Source organism: Tachypleus tridentatus, chromosome 13, assembly GCF_004210375.1.
Source record: "Tachypleus tridentatus isolate NWPU-2018 chromosome 13, ASM421037v1, whole genome shotgun sequence".
Classification (NCBI taxonomy): Eukaryota; Metazoa; Arthropoda; class Merostomata; order Xiphosura; family Limulidae; genus Tachypleus; species Tachypleus tridentatus.
Window position 1 is genome coordinate 197,896,407 of NC_134837.1, and position 15,542 is coordinate 197,911,948.

Genomic DNA, 15,542 nt, shown 5'->3' on the forward strand with positions numbered 1-15,542 from the left:
TCCTAATTTGTAAGTTGCTGCGAGAATCAACTCCTGCAAAAAAACCATGAAGACTTTCTTTGTATTGGAAGAACCATGTGGATATATCTATTCTGGACATTACAAGTATGTAATTCTCTAACATTAATTAAAACACGTTCGATACATTCTGCCTTACTCGAAGTAGCGATACATTTCTCATATATATTTACCAAATATATTTAGCAGGTATATCTAAATTTCGTATTCTTTTTATGGGTAGAACGTGGATCAGATGACAGAGGTTTTTGTTGATGAGCGTTTTGTTGTTGACAGATCTCTGATAACGTTCTGTACTCATATCCGATGCTTTATTTAGATATGGATGATAACATTTCCTATCCTTTATTCTATGCTATAAACATATCCTCGTTTTGTGTAATACTATATGCTTGATTTTTTTACTATCAAGGTATAAGAATAGCATTCTTGAGGTCAGCAGTGAATCGAATTTCTCATTTATTACCTGTGAAACCGTTCCGGTGAGACTAGATTTATGTCCAACAGATATAACACTCGTATGGAATTGTTTATTAAAAGGCTGAGTCCACGATCGCATCAAAAGCACACAAGAAAGCACGAATAAGTCACATTTCCAATGCCAAAATCTGGTAAGTAAATTGTCATCCAGGCGTCCATGTTTCTAAATATTCAGAAAATGAAAGGTTAGTTATAAAGTTATGTTTGAAAATTATTATTCTGCTATTTTATCTCCTTTTTTTTTTTCCTGTTTGCAAGCTAGCAGAGTTGAAATTTCAGATATTTACATGAAATTAATATTAATAGGAGCCTAGGCTAGTCAGTATTTTCAATCAGTGATCTGAGAAACATTCCCTATCCTTCTTTGGCTGGGCGTGGCTTATTACTAACGTACTTGACATTGAATTAGAGCGTCCTTGGATCGTGTTCCGTTACCACAAGAACTGGGTTTCGGGCTGTCGGGCCAAGTGCGTTATACATGCTACGGTCAAAACTCAAAATTTTTATTACAGTAGCCCAGTAGTGTGATCAGTGCAGGTGTGTAGCTTCACTTTCTTTAGTCTGCTGTAAAAACAACTTCAGCTGTACAATATATGATTAACTTCTGTAGCTTTGAGTAAATATCAAAGGAACCAACCAGCCAAGTTCGGACCTTTGGATTCAATCTACATGATCGAAAACTCAATGTGTAATTTATTAAATAAGATTTAAATAATATTGACACAAAGGTTTTAATTTTGTCCATGACAAACATTAATGCTGTCATGTAACAAAATGTTAAAACCACAAAGTTGATTCTGCGATGCGTCAAGTTACCTCTTCAGCCACTAATTATTTGAAAGTTTTGAAAGAAGAAGTAGCTATGCTTTAAACAAGATAAGCAAAAAAATGATTATTCCAGTTCTCGTCTGTACAACATTACTTAATTATAAACAAGTTAAGACAAGATTATATCAATGGATTTCAACTCGTATATTTATCACTAACAACAGTGCACAAAATAGAAGACAAGTAGTTTTATGTCTTTATTAATTAACACAAAAACTAAAAGAATAAGGATAATAGAAGTAATGACCAGTGCTTGCCCACTTTTATGTAGTTGCAACTCTTAGCAACAGATGGCAATATAATTTTTATTAATGTTATCTAAATCTCAGTTTTAGTTCCCCAATAAGTTTTCCGCACGTTGTCCTCCACGAGGAATCGAACTCCGGATTATACTATTGTAAGGCGATAAATTTACCTTTTACCTACTGGAAGACATTTGATATGTCATAGATATGTTGTCTTTCAATTAGTACAGTTTGTTCTCTGAGTATCTGTGTGTTCTATAGATCGTGACAAAGAATCTTGACTTCCCATTACTGTAAGAAATGTTACAGAAACGACAGCTACTGAACATTATTCTACACCTGCTGAAAGTTTATAAATATTTTTATTGGTTTGTGAACAGCTATCACGTTCCTGGCGCTTCACTGTGAGTAAATATGTTGTTGTAACTTTGGTCTTTCGTTTGGTGGGTCCTTTTGAATTACTTTATAAATCCAATCCATGTAATGATAACGAATTAACTTGTTTTTTCTTTCCATAGCAACTGCTACAGGCTACTTTCAATTTAACACAAGTTGTAGGCCTAAGCTAATAAATAATGTTTCCAAAAACCCCCTTGGAAATGGTACGTATGCCTAAGTTTTTCAGTTTTGATCGAGAAATAAACACGTAATTCACCGAGAAACTAGGAAGTAGAATATAAGTGAAACACTTATTCAATATTTCACTGAATTCTTATTGAATCTTCACATACTGATTACTTAAATATACAGTTTCCCAAAATTCCACGAAATGCAAGATTACTACATCATTAAGAACTTTATAGGCATTTTAAGACTACTTCTATGAACTTTCTAGATCTAACGTCATCATTTTTATTAGCAGCTTCATCTAGCAAACAATTAATCATAACATTGAAAATGTAGCTTATAATAATAATATTTATGGATTATTTATTAATATGTTACCTTGTTTTTGGAACACTAACTTTCACTCTAAATTATGAGTCAAAATATTAAAATTAAAATGTATAGTAGCTTTGAAATACCTGATTGACAATGAGCAACAGTTTTAGGAAAAATCAGTTCCAATCGCACAAAAAAAATTAACAAATTGTTTGATTTCCTAATTCCAATGTGAACTTAAACACGTTTTACGCATGTGTAAATAATTAGACCATAAGGTGTTTTTTCTTATGAAACAATATTTTCAATGTTTGGTGAACCTTGTTCATTATTCATCTGACACTTTGTGTTCCATTCTATTATTCGTTTTCTCAACCAGACTTAGGAACACGCCCAATGGCAGAATAACTCTTCCACACGTCAGTATTTGAATAATTATCTCATAGTTACACGCAGTGTTAGAAAAATGTTTTTTCTACACGTAAACACTTACGTATCTCGTGGATACTTACTGACTTTTAAAGGTACGTACGGTGAGAGAAGAATTTCACTAAACGTCAGCATTCATGTTAGTACCTCACTGATACTGACTTTTAAAGACATATACAGTGTCAGAAGAATTTTTACTAAACGTCAAAATTTATGTTCGTATCTCATTGGTACTTCGTGACTTTTAAAGACGTGTATGGTGAGAGAAGAAACTTTACTAAACATCAACATTTATGTTCGTATCTCACTGATACTTACTGACTGTTAAAGACGTGCAGTGACAGAGTAATTTTTACTTAATGCTATTTAGCCTTCCAAGGTCTTTTTGTTTTGTATAGGTTTCCATTGTCTTCAATGAGACGGTAGGAAGGACTGTTTGAATTTGAAAGCAAGGTGGGTGAGTAATGTGACGCTGCGTAGAATATCCTTTTAAAGACGTCAAGCCTGTCTTTGAAATGACTTTTTTTTAAAGTTTAAAACAAGTATTTAGTTTAAAACAAGGCTAGTGACGGCTTTCAAAGTTCTGTTAATCTTGTAATTGTGTAATGTCGAAACTGAAACTTAAAACTCATCCAAGCAAAACTTTACTTAAGATGTAATTGGTAAACAGAAAACGATTTCTTTGTTTTCAATTAATTCTTCATCCAGATTTAGAGATATCTCAGCTTCTGTCATTAAAGACAGGACTGCATTTTTACAGAAACTAAATCTTAAGACTGCGAGTTAAAAAAAAGACTTCATTATAGGAAGGCGAAAGAAGAAACCTCGAGAATCGAAAGAAACCGTATAAAAATAAGCAAGCTCTGCTACCCGTAAGTTTAAAGAAAGCTTGGTAATTTGATTTGAAGCTTAGTTCTGAGATTATTTTGTTGTTTAGGTCACTTTGTTGATAAGGCTTCCAGTTCTTCTAGAAGCTTTCCTGTTGCTGAAAAACACCGTGGTTTAGTTCTGGAACTGGGAGATTTCGATTTGTAAGACGTGGTAGTTTAGTAGTGCGCTTTGATGTTGTGTGCAAAAAGTATCCACGAGATGGCTCTGCTAACTCGTCTTGCATGAAAGAACTATTTAATTGGTGTGTGTGTTTTTTTCTTATAGCAAAGCCACATAGGGCTATCTGCTCAGCCCACCGAGGGGAATCGAACCCCTGACTTTAGCGTTGTAAATCCGGAGACATACCGCTGTACTAGCGGGGGGCTGCTTAATTGGAGAAGAAGATTAGAAATGTTTTTCTCAGTGTATGTGGTTTAGAATTAGAGGCGTGGCTTTGTATAGTTTACTTTAATAGGCTTACAAACTCCGTATGCCGAACCACTTCCTTAAATCGTTTCAATTTAGTATTATAATTTACTAAGAAAAAATGGTTTAAGAATAAAAGAACTTTATATTGTATTTTGCATAAATAACACCTTTGAAATACGAGTGTGTGTTTTCTTATTCATGTGTTATCGGCTCAGTCAATCGAGGGGAATCGAACCTGTGATTTTAATGTTGTATATCCCTAAATGTACTAGCGGGGCCTTGAAATACGATAAATCTATTTAACGAATTTTATGTAAACCATTCTTGTAAACGTCGTGTTTTATAATATAACCGAATAAATCTTAACAAACAAGATACATTCTCTAACATTGTTAATGTATGGCATTTAGTATATTATGTATGATGTTAGTCATTTTGTGACGCTTATAAATACCTCATTGCTCCTCAAACGTAGACGATTTAAGCCAACGAAATCATTTAGGAGTTATTTATTGTTGTTTTTCAAAATACAAAAAAATTATTCAGAATTGAAATTTCGAAATACAACTCAATAGTGAATCAGATCTGTATTACGTCTCCCAGAAGTTCGCTTAAAAAAGTCAACTGAGTAATACTAAATTTCATTTCTTAACTATCTACCGTACACCGTATAATCTTGAGTTAACTAGCTACCGTACACCATATAATCTTGAGTTAACTAACTACCATACACTGTACAATCGTCAGTTAACTAACTACCGTACACTGTATAATCGTCAGTTAACTATACTGTACAATCGTCAATTAACTAACTACCGTACACTGTATAATCGTCAGTTAACTATCTAGCGTACACTGTATAATCGTACAGTGTACGATTACAGCTTAGGTGTTTAGAGGATTGCTTGTAATTATGCTAATAATAGAATTTCTTTGCAAATTTCTGATAAAAACTTAACTTGAAAATATATGTGCAGGTGAGAGCTGGAGTAGGCTTTATGAGACAAACAAATGTAGAGTAGAGGAGAGTTATAAAACGTGTTTAATTTGTTGTCCATGAAACCAGTAGGCAGATGTATTTTCAGTATTTTGATATCTGAAATCTCTTTTGCTGTTGTCCAACATTAGAATAATATGAAAATTCAAAGGTAACTGCTGCCTCTTTACAGGGAAGTCATTCGTCCTTCATTTCTCGTTTTACGAATTGTTGTCAATGTATTGGAAATTGAACAGGGAATACGTGACTTTCTTCTAAGTTCAATTATGGAAAAGAAATGCTTGTGCAGTACAGTGTTGGCAAGATACATGCAGTTGTCTCTGATCTCGATTGGTGTGTTGGCAAGATACATGCAGTTGTCTCTGATCTTGATTGGTGTGTTGGCAAGATACATGCAGTTGTCTCTGATCTTGATTGGTGTGTTGGCAAGATACATGCAGTTGTCTCTGATCTCGATTGGTCCTTGAAAGGGATTTCCGAGCCGGGAACTGAAAACGTGTGCGATCTGGTTCAGTCATAGCTAAGACATGTTAATTAGATACTGTAGTTAAGCGTTCAAAACTTTGTAGTTTGTGTTTTGATGTACATTATTCTTAGCATGTAAACAAGAAAAGTACGAAAGTGAAGCTCTCGAATCAGTAATTTTTGTGAAATGTAATTGTCTGTCAACTTTTCTGCTAACTTGCGAGACGGGTCTAAGAAGTTTGAGTACATGGAGCATGCTGTATTTGGCCCAAAATGCCAAGTCTTTTGTTTTTGAGGTTCCACAGATTTCAAAATTTTTAAAATAATCGCATTCAGTTCTTCACATTGAAGAGTGAAGCACTTGTTTTAAACCTATTTATTGCTGTTTTAAACCACGTTCTAACCATACGAGTAAATTTGACCTTTTTATTTATAAGGGAAAGATGCGTCCTAGTGATCAACGTGCCGGGCTGGGAAAAGTAAGTCCAAGGATCGAGCTTGCAGCATGCTCCTGAAGAAGTTCCACAATCTTGATTCGTTATAAATGTGACAGTCAGTCCTGCTATTCGGTCATATGTTCTTGAGAAATTAATTTCCTTCTGGTCAGTAGTTCAAAATTAGTGATGGCTAAGCCTGAACCTTGAAGCTTCAGGCGTTGTTTTTTTTCTCATGTTACGCAGGACCTAGGACTTGCCCAGTCTGGCATCTTATTGTTACCGAATGTGTTCCATTCAAGTTGTTAACATTAAGTGTCTTAATCCACAAAACAGTCAATTTCTCATAAGATTTGGTATTGAAGTAAATAAATGCAACAAAAACATTATAAATTAAACTTAGGTAAGACGTATGAAAGTTTCACATCTGGCAGAAGGCTGGCTTAAAATAAATTCGTTCTTAATTTCATAATATGTCAAGGATACACTGACATACCACGGTCATTTTTACATTTATCCAACAGACATCCAGAATACCAACATTTTCTAGATCTTATACATTGGTAACCCGTTCTTATAAAATGAAATATACATATTTAATTTTTTGGCCCAGCATGACCACGTGGTTAAGGCACTCGATTCGTAATCCTAGGGTTGCGGGTTCGAATATCCGTCACATTATAATGCCCCCACGGTGGAAAGGGCGAGCATGTTTAGATGCTCTAGAAGCGCTAGCCTTCCCTAATTTTGCAGTGTAAGACTAGAGAGAAAGCAAGCGCAGATAGCCCTCGTGTAGCTTTATGCGAAATTCAAAACAAACCAATTTAATTTTTCCTTGAAGTACAGTTTACCTTCAGTCTTCAGACGTCCAAGCGACAAATTTTTCCGTAAAAAATGCTTATTTGAAACTTTCTTGCAAGAGCCCGGCATGCTTAGGGCGCTCGACTCGTAATTTGAGGGTCTTGGGGTCGAATCTCCGTCACATCAAACATGTTCACCTTATAAGCCTTAGGGGCATTATATTGTTCGGTCAATCCCACTATTTGTTGGTAAAAGTGGTCAAGAGTTGGCAGTGAGTTATGATAACTAACTGTCTTGCCTCTAGTCTTACACTGCTAAATTAGGGACGTCTTGTGCAGGTAGCTCTCGTGTAAATTTGCGCGAAATCCACAAACACACACACAAAAACACATCCTTGCAAAGCGCCATCTGTCTCTAATCTTGGTTGCTGTGAGTGGTGTTTTATTGTTATTACTTCCGAAGAGTTACATGAAGAGCCATCTTGCTATGTTCGCCGCGGGAATCAAACCTCGGAAGCTTACCGTTGATTCTCCGGGAACATCCCTTAATTCGGAATTGACAAATTAGAGGGAAGATAGATAGTCAGAGTTTGACTAAGTTTGTCTGATTGAATAGTAATGATAATAGGTAAGAAAACAACGATTTATAAGCTAAATGAAAGTTTTTATTGTTGATGTAACATGCTGTGTGGACAGAACATTGGTATGTCTTCTTTAGATAACCACTTTTCTATTGAAGCATGTAGTGTGTTTTGCCATCAGTAAAACTGTTCTTTTTTCTGACAAATCACTGTTTTCTACTACCTGTTATTATATTAACATAATGTTTGTTTTTTATTAAAGTCTGAATGAGTATTTGAATCTCACCGTCTCCGCCTGAGGGCGTTGTTTTCAAGAACTTAATAACTATCCATAAAGTCTCAGACTGCGCCTTTTAAAAGAAATCTTTGTGACAAAGAGTGTAATTAAAGTTTTCAAAATAATATTTATTTCCGAGGAGCCCGGCATGAATGTTAAAAAAATATCAAAACTGAATTAATCCAATACTTATATTTTTGGGAGTGTAAAGCGGTAAAAAGCAACAAATAACGTAGATTTTTATGATCTAATTATGACATTAAAAGTTGTTTGACATTGTATAGCATTCGTGACTCTTTCACTTTAATCCAAGAGATAAGAAAAAAAAAAGGATAAATTGATACATCTTGAGTAATCTTATACACCGCTTGAAGTAGCGTCTTTGTTATTGTATTTTTTTTTTTTCATGTCTATGTACTAACCTTATACAATTCCCACTTAAATGTGCCTGCTCTATCCTTTTCAGCTGATTTCTACTGGATCGGAAATTATGATGCATTTTGTTGAAAATCTGCGAGCGTGACATCAGGAGTTTGGGTGTTGTTGTTTTTTTATTTTGTTGAAAACTTGCAACATATGTAATGCTCGTGGGTTTCTGTTGTTGTTTTTCAATATTGATATTTTGATATCAATAAAAATAGAAATGATTATCTGTGCCCATCTTGTCATTTGTCCAAAATAGAACAGAATAGGAAAGGAATCGTATGATAATTCATCTAGAATGAAATAAAATATCCTGCACACACAAAAGATAGCGTGCTGTACCTCTAAATCCCAATAAAGCTGTTTAAGGAAAAAAGTCATAGAGTAACGTGATTTATTTTTGTGATATGGATAGTTTTTATCTATGCAAAGAACAACAGGAAAGGAAATGGCTCAGTTCTTGGAGCTCTATTTTTATTTCAGAAACTCAGTCGTAGCTTGTAGATCGTGCTTTTATTGTATAAGGTTAAATAACTTGTTCTTGAAGTCACATTTAAAATTACAATCTGTAGTTTATTTACCATTATTTAAACTCTCGCCTTTTGCTCTTTCTCTCTTGGAATGATTACGTGTTGCATTACCTTCTTCTCTCTTGGAATGATTACATATTGCATTACCTTCTTCTCTCTTGGAATGATTACGTGTTGCATTACCTTCTTCTCTCTTGGAATGATTACGTGTTGCATTACTTCCTTCTCTCTTGGAATGATTACGTGTTGCATTACCTTCTTCTCTCTTGGAATAATTACGTGTTGCATTACCTTCTTCTCTCTTTTCATATATGCTTAATTCTATAAGGTATACAAACACCTCTGTGGGGTCACAGAGTCTGTTATGTATGACTTCGAGAGAAGGTTTCTGAACCTGTAAGCTTCTTTGTAAAAGTAATTTTCTTGAGTAAATCCTTCACAGACATGGATTTGTTTGTTGAAGTTTTCATGAAGACCTGGGAAGGGGTAGATAGGCGTGTACTATTGCACCTCAATACGTATACAGCTATTTAAAAGCCCCATCGGTGGCTCAGTGGGAAGTTGGAGGGTCCAAAGTTCTAAAAACTGACTTTCGATACTCGCAGCGAACAGAGGACAGACATTTGTCACTTTGCGCTTAACAAGAAACAAATAAAACAAACTCATTTGAAGGGTATAGAAACCACCTCGAAAGTTATTAAAACGCATAATTCCAATGAAAATCAAATTTGGTCGGAGGACCTATTTATGCCATCTCTCCCCAGTATGGTTTCGTTAAGTCGCTTCCTTTTGTTCCTTTCTCCTGTTTATCTCCTGACCACGCCTCTCCATTGATCTCTCAGCATTATATGTACAGTGTTTAAGTAACTAACAAATTCGACTTAAACCTTTGCAGAGTTCAGTCTCTGTAGCAGCTCAATTTTCCGGTTACACTGTCAACCAGCTGCTACAGCTTAATCATGAGTATAAGCAGAACATTCTGGTTTGTGTCATCATCTCTATATTTTAGTTTGTGTATCATGTGTTGGGTACATACGGGTACTGTAACCCTACGTTCTTCATTTGTGTTTAAAGTGTTCTCACGCAATACCCTTCCCAACACCTTTCAGAAGATTTTTCTAAGCCTTAATGCGTGTGTTAACATTTTCGTTCGTGATGTGGTTAGTTCATGATCTTTACTCCTTAAAGCTTTTCTTAAATAGGTTTTGTTTGTTTGGAATTTCGCGCAAAATTACACAAGGGCTATCTGCGGTAGCCGTCACTAATTCAACAGTGTAAGACTAGAGGGAAGGTAGCTAGTCAGCACCACTTACCGCCAACTCTTGGGCTACCCTTTTACCAACGAACAGTGAGATTAGCGGTTACATTATAACACCCTCACGACCAAAAGGGCGAGCATGTTTGGTGTGACAAGGATTCGATCCCGCGAACCTCAGACTACTAATTGAGTACTTTAACCACCTGGCCATACAGGGCCCTTTTTAAATAGGTATAAAATAGGTTTGTTTGTTTTGTTTTGAATTTCGCGCAAAGTTACTCGAGGGCTATCTGCGCTGTATAAAATAAGAAAAGTTAAATTGTGAGCAGAAATAAAGTGGGGTTTGTTTGTTTTATAATTTCGCGCAAAGTTATTCGAAGGCTCTCTGCGCTAGCCGTCCCTAATTTAGGGGTGTAACACAAGAGGGAAGGCAGCTAGTCATCACCACTCACCGCCAACTCTTGGGCTACTCTTTTATCAACGAATAGTGGGGGTGGACCGTCGTTATTATAACGTCCCCATAGCTGAAAGGGCGAGCATGTTTAGTGTAACGGGGATGCGAATCCGCGACCCTCAGATTACAAGTCGGGTTCCCTAATCCTCTGGCCATACCGGACACACTTGTAGCGGATAGATAAAGACCTTTAAATTCTGAATATCCGTATAGGTATGAGAATATTGCAAAATACAAAAATGCAGGTAGTGTGAACACTCAAAGAAAAAGTCGGGAGGAAATGGTTGACATATTAAATAGGTCATAATGTATCGTCACTCAGTAAACAAGTCAGTGGCGTGTGCTAGAAAATGAATTATTCAGTACATTTGTTAGAATGAAATGGCATTATTATTGTTACAATAACGTATCATTGATAATGCTTCGTGCTTGACAGTACAAACAAGCAGTGAATAAATGTGTAATATACGTTTTCTATTATGAATTGTGATTAGTATATGTTTGATAAAACAGTTCATTAACTAACACACGTTCTACACAGTAATTAAGTCAGTAATATACGCTTAACACAGTGAATAAGTCAGTAACCATTAAACATGTGTCAAACAAGTTATACTTTGTACGAATGTATGAAAATATGTTTCTTATGTTGCTTTTATTGTATTTTATTGTATTGTGAAATTAGAAGAAATGAAACCTAAACTTTAGTGAATAATGCGCGAGAACGAATACGCGGGGCGTCATTTCGACTATAACGTTTGCGCTCCGCGTACCAGCTTCTCGTTTTGATGTGAAAATTACCGTTCGCGGATCTTTTATCTTGGATCATCTGCTCTTTACCTCCTAAAAAATCACCAGTCCACATACAGTATATTATCAGTGTTAGGATTAACTTATATCTGGCAATTATAATACGAAGACCAAATAGTGCATAGTGTTTTCTAGAACGTTGAATATACTGATAATTTATCAATATATTCAAACGTAAGAATGGTGTTTCAGCAACTGTTAAAATCAACATTATGTCTAAAACTTTCAGCATCTCTGTACAAGGATCTGTTCTGTTAGCCACACGAGGATCTGTTCTGTCAGCCCTACTTTAGATTACCTTTGTCAGTAAAGCACCCTTCCCGAGTCCACTTTACACTTTTTTCTTGCAATATACAGATGATATTGGAGTTTGGAGCACCTCACGAAACCCCTTAATTGCAGCCTCTAGCGTTCAAAAATCTCTTGATACCATTTTTAAATGGTGTGACGATTGGAGGGTAATATTAAAGCCTTTGCCCAGCATGGTCAGGTAGTTAAGGCACTCGAATCGTAATCCGAGGGTCGCGGATTCGTATCCCCGTCACACCAAACATGCTCGCCCTTTCAGCCGTGGGGGCGTTATAATGTGACGGTCAGTTCCACTATTCGTTGGTAAAAGAAGAGCCCACGAGTTGGTGGTGGGTGGTAATGACTAGCTGCCTTCCATCTAGTCTTACGCTGCTAAATTAAGGACGGCTAGCGCAGATAGCCCTTGTGTAGCTTTGCACGAAATTCAAAACAAACCAAACCAAAATTCTCTCAAAACAACAGGAGTCATTTTCCGACGGAGTCTAAAAAAACATTTTAATAATGTTAAAAAGTCAAAATACAGCTTAGGAATAGTCAAATAAAAATACGTACGTCTGCCAAATGTCTCGGTATAACCTTTGAAACCAGGCTAACGTGGGTCGAACATTTCAAGCGAGTTAACTAATCAATCAGTAAACGGATTGCCCACGTACATTGCTGGCAAGAACAAAGTATGCAATCCCGAAACACTTATAAAAATCTATACAGCATATGTTCACTCAGTATTAGAATATGGTAACCAAATTACCTTTAACTGCTCGAAAATAATAAAAGACAAAATCCAAATGCAGCAAAACCGAGTTTTAAGATTAGCCACGAGACTCCCCAAATACACCCCTTTTGCCTATTTACACAAAGTATGCAACATCAAAACATTTAACGAAAGATTAGTTTCTTTAGCAACTAAATACTACAACAAAACAAAAAAAACGTAACCTCCTCACGTTCACATTAATCACATTAAGTGCTCAATACAAAACAGTGTTCCTTTACAACACATATTTTTCTTAATAACAATCACAATCACAATGAAGTTATATTATTGACATTTTCATGTTTTCTTCTTCAGCTCTGGGTACAGGAAAAGTAGATTATTCGGCGCCTGTCTTCTGAAAGTTAGTTTTCTCTAGGTTCTCCCGTTTACCCCCACATCTAATTCACTGGCTGGTTCGGTTCATCCGAGCCAAGGCATTGGATTTATAGATCCCCGCCACCAGGTGGCCCTGTTAAAGGCCCTTGGATATGATGGTTTACCTTCACCCCATCGACTTGATTTTTCTCTTCTTACCATCAGCTCCTCTTCCTTATCGTCATCATCATCACCATCAACAGCTCTGAACTCACTCAGTATCGACGCCCACCGGACATTTAACTTTCTACCTGTACTGTAACAGACACCCACTGACCTTTCTATCTGTACTGTAACTGACACCCACCGACCTTTCTACCTGTACTGTAACGGACACCCACCGACCTTTCTACCTGTACTGTAACGGACATCCACCGACCTTTTGTACTGTAACGGACACTCACTGAACTTTTTACCTGTACTGTAATGGACACCCACTGACCTTTCCACCTGTACTGTAACGGACACCCACTGACCTTTCTACCTGTACTGTAACAGACACCCACTGACCTTTCTACCTGTACTGTAACGGACACCCACTGACCTTTCTACCTGTACTGTAACGGACACCCACTGACCTTTCTACCTGTACTGTAACAGACACCCACTGACCTTTCTATCTGTACTGTAACTGACACCCACAGACCTTTCTACCTGTACTGTAACAGACACCCACTGACTTTTCTACCTGTACTGTAACAGACACCCACCTGACCTTTCTACCTGTACTGTAACAGACACCCACTGACCTTTTCTACCTGTACTGTAACAGACACCCACTGACCTTTTCTACCTGTACTGTAACATACACCCACTGACCTTTCTACCTGTACTGTAACAGACACCCACCTAACTTTCTACCTGTACTGTAACAGACACCCACCGACCTTTCTACCTGTACTGTAACAGACACCCACTGACCTTTCTACCTGTACTGTAACAGACACCCACTGACCTTTCTACCTGTACTGTAACAGACACCCACTGACCTTTTCTACCTGTACTGTAACAGACACCCACTGACCTTTCTACCTGTACTGTAACAGACACCCACTGACCTTTCTACCTGTACTGTAACAGACACCCACTGACCTTTCTACCTGTACTGTAACAGACACTCACTGACCTTTCTACCTGTACTGTAACATACACCTCACTGACCTTTCTATCTGTACTGTAACTGACACCCACCTAACTTTCTACCTGTACTGTAACAGACACCCACCGACCTTTCTACCTGTACTGTAACGGACATCCCCTGACCTTTCTACCTGTACTGTAACAGACACCCACCTAACTTTCTACCTGTACTGTAACAGACACCCACTGACCTTTCTACTTGTACTGTAACAGACACCCACCCACCTTTCTACCTGTACTGTAACAGACACCAACTGACCTTTCTACCTGTACTGTAACAGACACCCACCGACCTTTCTACCTGTACTGTAACAGACACCCACTGACCTTTCTACCTGTACTGTAACAGACACCCACTGACCTTTCTACCTGTACTGTAACAGACACCCACTGACCTTTCTACCTGTACTGTAACAGACACCCACTGACCTTTCTACCTGTACTGTAACAGACACCCACTGACCTTTCTACCTGTACTGTAACAGACATCCACCGACTTTAATACCTATACTGTAACAGACACCCACTGACCTTTTCTACCTGTACTGTAACAGACACCCACCGACCTTTTGTACTGTAACGGACACCCACTGAACTTTCTACCTGTACTGTAACAGACACCCACTGACCTTTCTACCTGTACTGTAACAGACACCCACCGACCTTTTCTACCTGTACTGTAACAGACACCCACTGACCTTTCTACCTGTACTGTAACAGACACCCACTGACCTTTCTACCTGTACTGTAACAGACACCCACCAACCTTTCTACCTGTACTGTAACAGACACCCACTGACCTTTCTACCTGTACTGTAACAGACACCCACTGACCTTTCTACCTGTACTGTAACAGACACCCACTGACCTTTCTACCTGTACTGTAACAGACACCCACTGACCTTTTCTACCTGTACTGTAACAGACACTTCACTGACCTTTCTATCTGTACTGTAACTGACACCCACCTAACTTTCTACCTGTACTGTAACAGACACCCACCGACCTTTCTACCTGTACTGTAACAGACACCCACTGACCTTTCTACCTGTACTGTAACAGACACCCACCGACCTTTCTACTACCTGTACTGTAACAGACACCCACTGACCTTTCTACCTGTACTGTAACAGACACCCACTGACCTTTCTACCTGTACTGTAACAGACACCCACTGACCTTTCTACCTGTACTGTAACAGACACCCACTGACCTTTTCTACCTGTACTGTAACAGACACCCACCGACCTTTCTACCTGTACTGTAACAGACACTCCACTGACCTTTCTACCTGTACTGTAACAGACACCCACTGACCTTTCTACCTGTACTGTAACAGACACCCACTGACCTTTTCTACCTGTACTGTAACAGACACCCACTGACCTTTCTACCTGTACTGTAACAGACACCCACTGACCTTTCTACCTGTACTGTAACAGACACCCACTGACCTTTTCTACCTGTACTGTAACAGACACCCACCTAACTTTTCTACCTGTACTGTAACAGACACCCACTACCTGTACTGTTCACCCACCGACCTTAATACCTATACTGTAACAGACACCCACTGACCTTTCTACCTGTACTGTAACAGACACCCACTGACCTTTCTACCTGTACTGTAACAGACACCCACCGACCTTTTCTACCTGTACTGTAACAGACACCCACTGACCTTTTCTACCTGTACTGTAACAGACACCCACTGACCTTTCTACCTGTACTGTAACAGACACCCACTGACCTTT

At 37.8% G+C, this 15,542-nt stretch overlaps 1 long non-coding RNA gene across 1 annotated transcript in view; it reads left to right on the forward strand.

Moving 5' to 3' along the window:
• LOC143240006 (uncharacterized) overlaps positions 1–15,542 on the forward strand; it is a 115,956-nt gene that overhangs the window by 38,461 nt on the left and 61,953 nt on the right. Inside the window, exons 3-4 of the long non-coding RNA XR_013021501.1 lie at positions 431–629; positions 3,281–3,335. This is a non-coding gene — a long non-coding RNA (uncharacterized LOC143240006). The remainder of the gene's footprint in view (positions 1–430; positions 630–3,280; positions 3,336–15,542) is intronic.